Raw genomic sequence first — 14,412 nt, 5'->3', positions numbered from 1 at the left:
ACCATACTCAACTACAACTTTGATCTAGAACTAGAAATATCTTCAGAGGTCATCTAGCTCAACTCCCTCATTTTACAAATGTAGAGGGGGTGGCTAGGTGGATAGAGCATCACCCTGGAGTCAGGAAGACCTGAGTTCAAATCCAGCCTCAGACACTTAATAATGACCTAGCTGTGGGGCCTTAGGCAAGCCACTTAACCCCATTGCCTTGCAAAAAACTAAAAAAAAACCCAAAAAACTAAAAAAACCAAACTACAAATGAAGAAACTGAAGTTTAGCAATGTTAAGTGAATGTCTATGGCCATACAGTCAATAAGTGTCAGATAGAACTAAAACAATTATTAAACTCTTATTTAGGTAAGATTTGAACCCAGAATCTCACCTGCAAAGGTCATTCTCTTTCCACCATAGCACCCTCTTGTTCCTGCAATATTTAGCTTTGTTCTCACCTAAATCCTCCATGAACCTCCCATTATTCCATATCTCCTTTTGGGTCATTTCTCCTATTTGTACTCTCCTACTACTCTCTTTTTCTTCCCTGAGACCTCCATTCAGAGGTCTCCCAGGCCAGCATCCACATCTTATCATCTCCATTTAATTCTCCTCACCTGCTGCTGCTCCTGTAGGAAGTCAGCCACTGAATGATGGGATCCATGATAAAATGATGGCCTCTAATCTGAACTGTCTTCTCACAGTTAGCCCTTTATCCCTCTAATGATTTGTTTCCTATCATTTCAATTTAACATCTCAATTCAAATGTTAAAATATACTGTAAGTTCAATACACCAAATTTGTATTGAAAAGATAATGGGGGGGGGGGGTTATTTTTTAAAATTTATACCACAGAAGCTTTGGTACAAAGAGAGAACGACAACCAAATGTAAGGAGGATCTCAATGCTTTGGTTCCTTGGTGCCTGAACATTCTTGGTGGTTCTTGGACAAACCTGAGATGATATTTTAGTTTTGAACACAAGGGAACAGTGGATGACTGGGCTTGGACACTGGCAGGAGCTTCCAAGACCCTGTCATGTGGTCATTGATCCAACAGCTTCTTTACTCCCCTCCTCAGGTCTTCCCATGGGGTCAGAGCCTCTGAGCTGGTAGCCGTCCCTCCACTTTACCCAGTCCTCCACTTATGACAGTTCCAAATTAAAGACCTTCACTGAGGTGTGAGAAAAAGTGGATTTGTATGAAGGGTTAGGGGGAGAGATAAGAGATAAAAGAGACACAAGGCAGACTCCAGTTCCAGCTGATGGGTCTCAGAGAACTGAGCTCTGGGCGTGCCTGCACTGACTTGGACTCCTCTCCAGCTCAGCCTCCTCATTCTTTGCCAAGGTGCCTTTCTGAGGGGTCTCAGGGAATGGGGGCAGTCAGGGCCCAGAGGGAAAGAATCTTCTCTCCATACAAGGTGAGGAGGAAGAGAGAGAAGGTCCCTGGCCCCTGACTCACAATTCTTTCTCTTTATGATCTCTGGCCCAGTTTTTTCTGACTCAGCCACCATCAAAGTCAGGGTCCCTGGGTCAGTCGGTCACCATCTCCTGCACTCGGAGCAGTGGTAAAATTGGTGATGATAATGTTCATTGGCTCCAACAGCGCCAAGGCCAGAGCCCCAAGTCCATTATTTTTAATTTTAATAAACGACCCTCCAGGGTTCCAGAGCGATTCTCTGGCTCCATGGACACCTCAACCAACTCAGCCACCCCGATCATCTCTGGTCTCCAGTCTGAGGATAAGGTTGATTATTATTGCCAAGCATATTACTATAAGAATGGCTACTATGGCACAGTGATCCAGGTCTATGGGGAAGTAAGACAAATACCTCTGAGCTCTGCTGGTGTGATAAGTCACTGGCTCAGTTACCCCCGGGTCTGAACCTTGAGGGAAGAAGAGAAAACAGGAGATATGAGTCTAGTTTTCTGTGCCATGGTGTATGGGGGGCACCCAGTTCAGGGAAGCAAGTGCAGGGTGGTAGAGAGGGGAAATTTTGATGATCGCCCATTTTGTGTCTTTGGCCAAATCATTTAAGCTCACTAACCTCAGTTTCCTCATCTATTAAATCAGGGGCCTCTAAGGTCCCTTCTCACTCTCCATTTATGATCTAAGGACTACTCCTAGCACCATGAATCTTCCATCATCCCTTCTCTCCTTTTGGCTCATTTCTCTTAAATGTCCTCTCCTCATCTTCCTTTTTCTTCCTAGAGACCTCCACTCTCTGATCTCCCAGGGCATCATCCACCCCTCACCATCTCCATTTAATCTCTCTTATATGCAGCCACAGGAAGTCACCAGCTGAATGGTGGAGTCCACAGTAAAAGGATGGCAATGAATCTGAACTGGGTTCTCAAGGCTGCTAAACCATCTCTTGTGAAATTCACCAGAATTACATGTATTATGCAATCCTGACAACAGTTATTCCAAGATTTCTTTTCTCAGTTTCCTCATTTGACCACCCTCCCTGCCCTTTCCATGCTTAGCACTTTTCTTAGGGGGTCTGCAAGAAAATAGAAGCCATCCTCCTGGGCTTTCCTCTTGAAGCTCTCCTCTCTGTCTCCTTCCTTCTTGATTCCAATCCTCATTTTGCCATTAAGCCTTTCTTGAGTAGTTGGACCAAGCCCAATGTGAATCCCAAGCTCTGCACACACTCTTCAATCCCCACAGAATCTTAAGAAATTCTGACATCAGAAAACCCACTGGACCCTGGATATCCTCCTTCGTGTCTGTGCTTGGACATGCTGGAGAAGGCCACTGAGGAAGGGAGAGGACAGGGATTGAGGGGTGATGAAATTCTAAGGTTTCTCAGGGACTCCCAGACCCTCAGACCTTAGACTTGTGCCCACTGAGCTCTATGATGCAGGGCAGCTGCTTCCTCCCCAGTCCATCCCATAAGGACAAAGTCCTCTGTCCTGGAATCCATCCTCCCCTCTACTCAAAGGACTCCTTGCCTCTGGACTGGACAGGTCTGTAAAATAAAGGAGTAGATGGAATGAAGACCTCTATGGAAGGATGAGATAAGAAATGTTAGCAGAGTCCAGCCACTGCTCAGAGGCCTCAGAGGACAGGCCTGGGGGGGGGGTATCTCTACCAGATTATGAATTTCTCTCCTTGCCAGCCTGAAGGAGCTAGGAGAGAGAGGGCCCTCATGCCTAGAGGTCTTCTCACCTGCTCCATGGGGAGATCAGTGAGAGAGGGCTCCTGACTCCTCCCTCCCAATGAGACCTTTCTGTTCCTCTGAATTCTTGGACTTGCCTCATCCTGATTCCCTCAGCATCAGCTTCAGGATCTCTGCATTAGTTGGTCACAATCATTGGCTCTCCAAGTGCTGGCAACTTTGGGTACAGATACAGAGTCACCAACACAAGGGTAGGGCATCCAAGCTGGTCATATAGGATCAGTGGCAGTCTCTCGGGGATCCCAGGGAGAGCCTGTGTGTCCAAAGATATCTCAACAACTCCACCTCCCTGACCAACTCTGATTTCCATGACAAAAGATTAGCCTGATTTATTCTGTGTATAGCCTTGGATTTGCAAGAAAAAGAGCAAAGTGGGGGAGAGGTTCTGTCTGAAGAAGCCTCAGGGACCATGGGATAGATGACATGGTTCATCTGGGGAAACATGTGGGACCTGAGATCAGCCCAGCCTAGAGCCCACAATTCTCAGTGATGGTCTTTTGGAGTGGGAATTTTCCATTTTTTTCCTGGAGTAACACAAGCATGTCAGGTCACTTGTGGACTGGGCCACACAGGTTGACAATGCTCATCTTAGTATGTGTATGGCTGTCCATCCACATACACGGATTCATTGTCCTGGGGCCCATATCTGGAACACAGAAAATCCTAACTGTCCATCAGAGTCCTCAGTGATTGCCACAGAAACTTCTTCAATGAGAGGAATAGGAATGGGAATTCTACCATTGGTCGCCAGTGAGATCCATTTCTTACTCATCCAAGGGCTGTCTATATGTCCAAAGTGACCATATCTCATAGACTGAGGAGAGGAAGGGGCTTCACTAACTTTCTAGAACAATCTTCTCATTAGCCAATGAAGGTCAGAAAGTTCAGTGAGTGGCCTGGTCTCTCCCATGGCTTTCTACCCTAACCAAGACAGGGCGTCTGTCCTTGTCCCCCAGCCATTCTCACTTGAGTTGCAAACTAGAACTAAAATATCTTCAGAGGTCATCTACAACAACTGTTTTTAAAGATGAGGAAACTAAACCCAGCAAAGGTAAATCTGACCACTCTTCTCTTAATTTCTTTTCCTTGCATCTCTTCTCCTTCTCCTCCTTTTCCTTCTCCTTCTCCTCTTTTTCCTTCTCCTTCTCCTCCTCCTCTTCCTTTCTTCTTCTTCTTCTTCTTCTTCTTCTTCATCTTCTTCTTCATCTTCTTCTTCATCCTCTTCTCCTCCTCCTTCTCCTCCTCCCTCCCCTCCTCCTCCTCCTCCTCCCTCCCCTCCTCCTCCTCCTCCTTCTTCCCTGAGCCCTCCATTCAGAGGTCTCCCAGGCCATCCCCCAGACCTCCTCCTCCTCTCCCTTTAATCCCCCCCACCTCCTGCAGCTCCTGTAAGAAGTCACCAGCTGAATGATGATCAAATGATGGCATCAAATCTGAACTTTCTTGCCAAGCCAGTTCCATTCCTGCGGCCTTTGTCCCTCCTGTTACCATCTGAAAGGAAAACCAGATTCCCAATAATGACTTGTTTCTCTCATTTAAACTTAGCATCTCAACTCAAACAGTAAAATGCAGCGTAGGCTCAATACACCAGATTTGTATTTAAGAGATGACAAGAGATTACTTTAAAAATCTCTGCAATGGGAGTTTGGGTGAAAAAAAAAAAAACAAGGAGAAGCCCTCAATGTTCTGAGAGTTTGGTGCCAAAACTCGTGTCAGTACTTGGACAAACCTGGGGTGACATCTGAGCTTTGGACACAAGGGAGCAGTGGAAGACTGGGTTTGGGGACTGGAAGCATTTTTTTTTTTTCACTAACCATGCAAGGGGCTCCCAAGCCCCTGCCCTTTGGTTTCCAGTCCAACAGATGCTTCACTCCTCTCCTCAGCTCATCCCAAGGAGTATAGTCAGAGGCCTTGAGCTAGTAGCCATCCCCACCTCTTCCCTCAGACCCCCACTGCAGTTCCAAAGTAAAGACCTTCCCTGGGGTGGGAGGAAAAGAGCAGATTTGCATGAAGGGCTGGGGGTGGATAAGAGAGAGAAGAGAGACATGGCAGAGTCCAGTCCAGCTGAGGGGCCTCAGAGAACAGAGCTCTGGGGGTGTCTGCACCATGGCCTGGACGCCTCTCATGCTCAGTCTCCTCACTCTCTACCAAGGTGCCAACTTGAGGGGGCTCAGGGAAAGGGGGCAATCAGGGCCCAGAAGGACAGAGTGTTCTCCTCATCCCAGATGAGGAGGGAGAGAGAGAAGGTCCCTGGCCCCTGACTCACAACTCTTTCTCTTTGGGTTTGGCCCAGTCTGTGCTGACTCAGCCACCATCATAGTCAGGGTCCCTGGGTCAGATGGTCACCATCTCTTGCACTTGAAGCAGTGGCAGAATTGGTGACAATAATGTGCCCTGGTATCAACAGCACCAGGGTCAGGCCCCCAAGTCCATTATTTATCAGTGGAGTAAACGTCCCTTGGGGGTTCCAGAGCAATTCTTTGGCTCCATTGACACATCAACCAACTCTGCCACCCTGACCATCTCTGGGGTCCAGCCTGAGGATGAGACTGATTATAACTGTCAAGCATATTACTGTGAGGATGGCTACTATCTATACACAGAGATCCAGGCCTAGGGAGAAGACAAAAACCTCTCAGCTCCACTGGCTCAGTTACTCCCAGGGTCTGAGACATGAGTCTATGTTCCTTTACCAGGATGTAGGGGGCACCCAGTCCAGGGAAGCAAGTGCAGGGTGGTACAGAGGGGAGTTTCATTTTACAGTCAGAGAATATGAATTCTAAACCTACCTCTGATGGTCATCCACTATGTGACTTTAGCCAAGTCATTGAACCTCCCTGGCTTCAGTTTCCTCATCTACAAAACAAGGGACCTCTAAGGTCCTTCCCATTCTCCATTTATGATCTGAGAACTTCTCCTTCAAGAACCATGAAGCTTCAATCATTCTTTCATTCCAAAAAAAAAGATGCCTGTAAGAGAATATAGTGCATGGAATCCAGGTTTTGGCTTTGGTCACGAGGAAGTAGGAAATTAGATTAAGAAATCACTACATGGATGGGTAAAGAGACCTTGGGCCCAGGGATGAGCAGGCAAAGATGGGCCATGAGGAACTCCTTAGGAAGCAATTCCCAAACCAATGGGATAATCAAGACTTTGGAATATCTGTTTCTTGTGTGATACTGCTGTTTAATAACAAAAACAAAAATCTAAGTTAAAATGAACAATCCCTGTGATACCAGGTCATATCAGGTCACTGAACCTTCACCATAGAAGCCAGGACACACACCAGCCTCAGGGTGGTGTGACTGTGGACCAGCAGGTGGCACTGGGGCACTATGTTTTGAAACTGGGAACTATTTTTCTAACTGTCTAACTGACTGAAGGGCTCTGCTCTACCTCCCACTCCAAGCCCAGACACCTGCATTAAGATCAAAATGAACAGCAGCTACTTCCTCCCTTGGGGTAGAGTCGGAGCCTCTGTTCTGTTAGCCATCCCTTCCTCTGCCAACAGTCCTCCCCTGCCAGAAGCTCCATTTTCAAGACCCCAAAAGGGTGAGAAACAAGGATGAAGATTTGCATGAAGGTCAGGGGGAGGAATGAGAGATAAAAAAGAGGCTTGGGAGAGTTCACCTCCAGCTGGGGGATCTCAGGGAGCCCATATATTGGAGTGTCCTCACCATGGTATGGCCTCCTCTCCTGCACAGCCTCTTTACTCTCTGCCAAGGTGCCAGTCTGAGGGATCTCATGAAAAGGGGGCTCTTAGAAACCAGAGGGGAGTTACTTCTCTCCATTCTAGGTGAGGAGGGAGAGAGAGAGAGGATCCCTGACCCCCGACTCACAACTCTCTTTGTCTCTCATTCTAGCTTCTTGGGCCCAGCTTGTGCTGACTCAGCCAGCATCACAGTCTGGGTCAGTTGGTCACCATCTCCTGCACTCTAAGTGGTGGCAGCATTGATAGCTACTATGTGCACCCGCACACACCATGGACAGCCCCCCAGGTTCATCATCTATCAGTGGAGTAAACATCCTTCAGGGATTCCAGAGTGATTCTCTGGCTCCAAAGACACCTCAACCAACTCTGCCTCCCTGACCATCTCTGGTCTCCAGTCTGAGGATGAAGCTGATTATTACTGTCAAGCATATTACTATAAGAATTGCCACCATAGCACAGTGATGCAACTCTAAGGGAAGTAAGACCAAAAACCTCTGAGTTCCTCTGAGCTCTGGTCCATTACTCACTCAAGTTACCTCTAGGATCAGACCCCAGAGGGAAGGAAAGAAAATAGGAGACACAACTTTAGCTTCCTGTACCAAGGTATAGGTGAAGGCCCTAACTTCAGGGAAGCAATTGCAGTGTAGTCCAGGGGGAAATGACAGATTCTGAAATTGCAGGTTCTAGGTTCATATCCTGTTTCCAGTAATAATCAATGATGTGACTTTAGTGAAGTCATTTAATCTCCCAAAGTCCAAGTTTCATTTTCTTTAAATGAAGGACCCTCTAAGATCTCTTCTGATGCTCAATTTATGAACCACTGACTTCTCCATCAAGTATCATTATTCTATCTCTCTCTTTGGCTCATACCTGCTAAATGTACTTTCCTCCAACCACCTTCTTCTTCTTCTTCTTCTCCTCCTCATCCTCCTCCTCCTCCCCTTTTCTCCTTCCTCTCCTGGAAGCCAACCAGTGAAGAAGATCTCTATGAACGATTTATCCAGGCCAAGATATCATCTGACAGTAAAAGAAATTCTGAATTTGGGCTAATAGGTGTACTTCTAAAAAATTTATTTTATTTTTTATAAAAGAAAGATTTTATTTATTTTGAGTTTTACAATTTCCCCACCATTCTTGCTTCCCCTACCCCCAGAAGGCATTCTGTTAGTCTTGACATTGTTTCCATGGAATACAATGATCTCAGTTGAGAGATCTCAGTTGAAATCTCAGAGAGAGAAATCATATTAACAGGTGTATTTCTGATTATTGTGTTTTCCAGAGAGATCTGGGGAAAATGTGGGTTTTCTCTTTTGTCTTCATAAGTCATATGGGGGGGCAGCTAGGTGGCACAGTGAATAAAGCACCAGCCCTGCAGTCAGGAGGATCTTAGTTTCAAATCCAGCCTCAGACACTTAATAATTGCCCAGCTGTGTGATCTTGGGCAAATCACTTAACCCCATTGCCTTAAATAAATAACATTTTTTTAAAAGATTTTTTAAAAAAATAAAATGAAAATAATTTCTCTTTGACATAGATTTGAGGTTCCTGAGTCATACACCCCAATTTAGCCCACCTCTCATTTGATTAACTAATCAACACTGAGCAGATCCCCCCATGAGAACACCTTCCTTCAAATAGATGTATACACATCATCGTTAGATGTCTTTGGTCTGAGAGAGATGGCAGAAGGATCATCCTTTTATTAATAACCTGGATTTATTGTAAAAATGATTTGATTACCCAGTAACTATGACTCTCAGAACTTTTTAATAATCATAGTCTAGTCTCTGAAACCCCATTGATGCTAGTAAGTGATTCTGACATCAGGAAAATCAGTGGATAATGACCTTCCTCATTCAAGCTGGAAAATGCTACTGTGGCAGGGAGAGGATTAAGAAGTGAAGCTTCAAACCTTCCAAGGTACTCCCAGGCTTGTGTCCACTGGGCTATGTGTTGTTGGGCAGCTGCTTTCTGCCAATTCCAACTGCCCAACAACACATGGGGGCAGTCAGAATACTGTCCTGGAATCCATCCTTCCTCCACTCAGGGACCACCTGAGCTCCAGATCTAACCCTCTGAGTCCTGACAGGGCTAAAACACAAAGGAGCAGAGGGAATTAAGGTCTCTGTGGGGGGATGCAAGACTTCATAATGAAATGGCAGAGAAATGGCAGAGTCTAGCATCTGCTGAGGGTCTCTGAGGGCAGGGCTCTGGGGGTGTTTCCACCAGAAAAATGAACTTCTCTTACTGCCAGTATGATGGGGCTCAAAGAGAGAGGGCCTTAAATACTTAGGGGGATCTCATATTCTCCTGCTTCTACATGAGTAGAGCAGGGAGTGAAGGTATCTGGCTTCACACTTACAATTAATTTCTCTCTGTACTTTGTAGATTCTTTGTCTCAGTTCATCTGACTCAACCAGCATCACCTTCATCTTCTAGGAGTCGTTTGGTCATTATCCCTGACTTTTGAAGTCATGGCGATATTAGGAATAGCTAAGGAAGCTGACTCAAGCTAATCATCTTGGACCATGTTAGCCATCTCTTATGGGACTCAGAAATAGTCTCTGTGTCCAAAGACACCTCAATTGACTGCCTTCCTGACCATTTTTGGTCTTCAATTCAAGGTTTTCCCCCTCTATTTTTTCCAAGATACAGTCATCTACAGCTGCAAATCAGGATCATACTCCCTCTAAGCAGCATTTCTTACAAGTGGAGGATTATGTCTAATGATCAATCAATCATACTGAATTAAAAATTCAGGGCAACGTCAGTTATAATTCCACAGAATTTTACTTCAGAGGAGTCAGCTAGGTGGAACAGTGGATAAAGCACTGGCCCTGGAGTCAGGAGGGACCTGAGTTCAAATCCAGCCTCCTAGCTCTGTAGCCTTGGGCAAGTCACTTAACCCCATTGCCTTGCAAAAAAAAAAACAGAAAAAGATTTTACCTCTGAGAGCAAGTTTTACTAATACTGGTTTAGGGATGGAACAATTTTCATTAATCGGTAAAGCAAGTCATTGTTTAGGGATTTCGCATTGCTAGCAAGATTTTTCACAGGGCTGAGAAGAGCCCATCCCCTTGCCCAGGCACAGGGTCTCCTGACACTCAGTCTGTACATTTACAAACAAGGAGATTTTATAAGTCCTTTTCTTTGTACCTTTTCCCACACAGCATTTTTTCCACAATTTTTCTGGTCTATACTTATTCCCATCCCTCAGTTATGGACTAACTAGCAGTGTGTTTTCATGTTATTACAGCTAGGGTATCCTCAGAAAGGCTTGAACTCATTCTTCCTTTTTCCTTAAATAAACTTCTCTTTTGTAGGGAGGAAGCAAAATCATTCTTAAAATTCAAATTGAAATTTTATATATATATATATATATATGTATATATACATATATGTATATATATATATTGCATTTATTTCAAAGTATTTCAGTGTAATAGTGTAGTTTTTTTCCTTCACTTAGGAACTTTCCTGATTCCCCCCCCCTTTACAAATAAAGACTCTTAATTGCTTCAGCTTCAAATTACAGGCTAGCACCCCTCAGCTTATCACCAATACATTTTTTTCAATATTAAACAAATCTTTCTTTCTGGGTTAAGCATCACATCTTGAAAACAGTATTCTCAAGCACAGTTCTTTTTGTTTTTAGGTTTTTGCAAGGCAACGGTGTTAAGGGGCTTGCCCAAGGCCACACAGCTAAGTCAGTATTAAGTGTCTGAGGCCGCATTTGAACGCAGGTACTCCTGACTCCAGGGCCCGTGCTCTATCCACTGCACCATTAAGCTGCCTCCAAACACAGTTCTTTCATTGGAAAGTTCCTAATGACAAGTTCGGATAAAGCAGTACATAGTTATTTTTTCATATTCATAGTTCACACCAGGGATAGATTTAAAGTGATTTTTGAGTTTAAAATACTAACCTTTCCTGCAGAAGGAAACATAATCTCTTATGACTTGAGTTTTAAATCCCGTGATGGCATCACATACAAGTTCAAAATAAAATGTGTTGGAGTAGAACTCCTTAGTTGTTTCTGCTGTGAGTGAGATTGCCTATTTTGTTCCTCCATGATTCTCATTAGGAATTAGTCGATGGAGAGTATTTCTTCTAGAAAATGTATAAACACCCAGAAGAAACAAAGGGAGAAGGGAAAGTAGCAGCTCAGAAAGCAGTCTTCAAAATCTGTATATGTTATCTCATGACAGTTCACCTTTCAAGGTCTTCGTTTCTTGAATACTGTCCTAAAAATTATTCCAACAGTTAGCAGCTTTGTTTTTAAAGAGATTATGTATTAATAATGCAACATGTTTCTAGTCAAATGGCCCACACGGAAACTACTAATTCATTTTGAAGCCTCAAGGTATTAGTGAAAGGTCAACTTCCATCAAGTAATCTTGACAAAATTCATACAATGCCCCAAACACTATTATTTGATAATCATCAAAGCCAGAAATGGTCAAAAATGTTAATGAGATGGGTATTTAGAGGACAATGACCAATCCAAATGTAGGAACAGAAAACACACAATGGTTTGGTTTATCTAACAAAAACAGCGTTATCCTCTATAATCAAGAAAAAAGTTTACTTACCTATATTCTAGATACGAATGTGAGTATCTGAATCAACATGACTTTTCAGCTTTTCCTACAATTTATGAACAATATCAGATGATGCCTGGGACAATGTTAAATACCAAGTTGAACAGGAGGAAATATTAAAATTAGTCAAGGTTGGGGCAGCTAGGTGGCACAGTGGATAGAGCACCCTGGAGTCAGGAGGACCTGAGTTCAAATCTGACCTCAGACACTAATTTAAAGATCTGTTTCCTATTTTTGCCCATCTCTTAGGGTCCATGAAACTTTTCTTTCCAAAATCTCCAAACCCTTTATGTTCAGGCTCTCTGTTCATACTGTCAGTGCAAACAGACTACAACTTTCCATTCTTCTCTTATTCCAACGTGATTAACTTTTTCTTTTTTCTCTCTGTTTATTTCTTCAGGGGATTTTGGTTAAAACCCTTTGAAGGGGTGTCTAGGTGGCGCAGTGGAGTCAGGAGGACCTGAGTTCAAAACCAGTCTTAGACTCTTAATAATTACCTAACTGTGTGATCTTGGGCAAGTTATTGAACCCCATTGCCTTTCAAAAACAAAACCAAAAAAAAAACCCTTTTAAACTACACCTGTCTTGCTTCTTTCCTATTCTGACTTAACACTTCTTTTCTACTTGCTTTCACCAATCATAACATAAATAATCTTCACTGTACCATTTGTTTGTGTCTCTCTATGCTGTCTGTCCCTCTGATGTTAATCAGAGACAAAGACAGCAATAGATACAGAGAGACACACAGAGAGAGACAAAGAGGCAGAGACAGCGACAGAAGAGACAGAAAAGAAGAGATCCAAAGAGAGAAACAAACAAACAAACAAAAAAAAGACTGTTGTTTTCTGTTTGTTAATCTCTTCTTCTCAGTCTTCACCCTCTATATACCATTCCTCAAATCTCCCCCTGTTTTGCTGTCTTCCCTGGGATCCTCTGCCTGAGCATTCCTTCCCAGGCAAACAATACTATAACCAGGAATTTCTCATTTCTCCTTCCCATTGGGATTCCTTCCCTTAACCACTTTACCTTCCTTTCTGAATTGGAACACCCTCAATTCTTCCATCAAGTCACACAATCCAGTCTGAAATTTCTGAGATTCACCTTATTTTTGCTGTGAACTATCAGAACCTAAATAAAGGGTCACCCCTCCCTCAGAGATAGTTGTCCAAACTGGGATTTCCTAAGTGGAAGTCTGCCCCACTCCTAGCCCCAAGGCAGGCATCTAGCCAGTGGCCACCCCCACTCAGGGATGTGAAAGACCCGGGGATGGGCAGTGAAGGGCTCAACAAATTACAATCAGGTGACCAGGTGTATTTATCTTCTACATGTTCCCTGGAAATTATGAAGCCCGGATGTTCCAGCTTCAGTCTCCGACTGCTTTCCAGTGGTTTTTCCCTAGCTTTTCTCAATCTTCATGAACCTTTCACCAGACCCCACATTCAGATCATGTGACTTCAGTATTCATTGAGAATGAAGAGTTATTCCTGCCTCATTTGTCCTGAAAGGAAGTGGGAGAAAAATTTTCCTAGACCCCACCTGATGGGGCTCCCTTGGAGGCAGGGACCTCTCCTAGAAGACTGCCCTTCTCTTCCTCCCCACACCCAGCATCCTCCCTTCATCTCCAGCTTGCAAGTCACTGGAAAGAGTTTAGAGGTCAGTCCCATGGGTTGCACCACAGAACACAATGTTGAATTCAAGATGAGTTTATGAAACATATGAATGACTTGAAGGTGACCCAAGTTATAGAAAGAACTTTCCTAGCACTAGGTTGGAGCATGGACTTCTGCCCAAAGTGAGGAAGTCACTGTTTCCTGAACCTTGTTAGGAGCATCTACAACCCTCACCTGCCACACCTCTGATAATTTATACATATAATAAGCCAAATTTCTATTTAAAATAGACACAAGGTTTTTTTTTTATTTGTGAAATTTGTACAATTCTAAAAATTTGTGGGGGGAAAAACTAATTAGAAGACCCAGTATTTTGGTACCTTGGTGCTCTCACTAGGGCTAGGACAAATATGGGGGTGTCATCAGCCTGTGGGGGCAGTGGGAGCCTGCTCTTCAAACTTCAGCAGCTTTCTAAACTACCATCCCACACTCTCAGTTCTTAATCCTTCATTGATGTCAGCACTGCACCAGCCTCGGGGTGACAACTGACTGTTAGCCACCAGATGGAAATGTGGGACCAGGTATGAAGATGGGTAGATTTTCTCTAACCACCCCAGGGACTTGTCAAGTCCCTACAATTTGGTCTCTGGGCCATCTGTTGATCCAGCAGCTGCTTTAACTTACCCTCCCCTTCTCTAGAGATCTTACACTGGTAGTCATCCCCTCCTCCTCCCACAGTCCTTCCTGTCTCTAGCTTCAGACTAGGGACTTTTCTGGGGTGGAAGACAAAAAGCAAATTTTCACGAAGGGCTGGGAGGGGGATAAGAGAGATAAGAGAGAGTTGACAGTGTCCAGCTCCAACTGAGGAACCTCAGGAAGAATAACTCTGGGGGGTGTTTCCACCATAGCTTGGACTTTTCTCCTGTTTAACCTTTTCACCCTCTGTCAAGGTGCCCAGCATGGTGTGCCCTCATCAGAGAGGGGGCTGCGCTCTATAAGAAAGGCAGAGTTGAAGCAGCTCAGGAAAAACGACATCCCTAAGTTTAGAGTACCCTGCCCAGGTGTTCACATGGACTATTTGTGTCCAACCTGTAGTAGGGCATCCCAAGTCACAGTCAGATACACTGTAATTGTGATGTCATTTTGCTCTTCTTTACTAATGAAGGACAAGAACCAACCATCCGTGGAAAGAAACATGGTGTGGAATAGTGGGGAATGCATTGATTCTAGAGATTGAGGATTTGGGTTCAAATCTTGCCTCCTATTCTTACATCATGCTTTTGACCAAATCTGTTACCTTCTGGAGGTTTCAGTTTCAGCTT

This window comes from Macrotis lagotis, chromosome X, assembly GCF_037893015.1.
Source record: "Macrotis lagotis isolate mMagLag1 chromosome X, bilby.v1.9.chrom.fasta, whole genome shotgun sequence".
Classification (NCBI taxonomy): domain Eukaryota; kingdom Metazoa; phylum Chordata; class Mammalia; order Peramelemorphia; family Peramelidae; genus Macrotis; species Macrotis lagotis.
The sequence above is the reverse complement of the archived record's forward strand: the minus strand, read 5'-3'. Positions refer to the sequence as shown.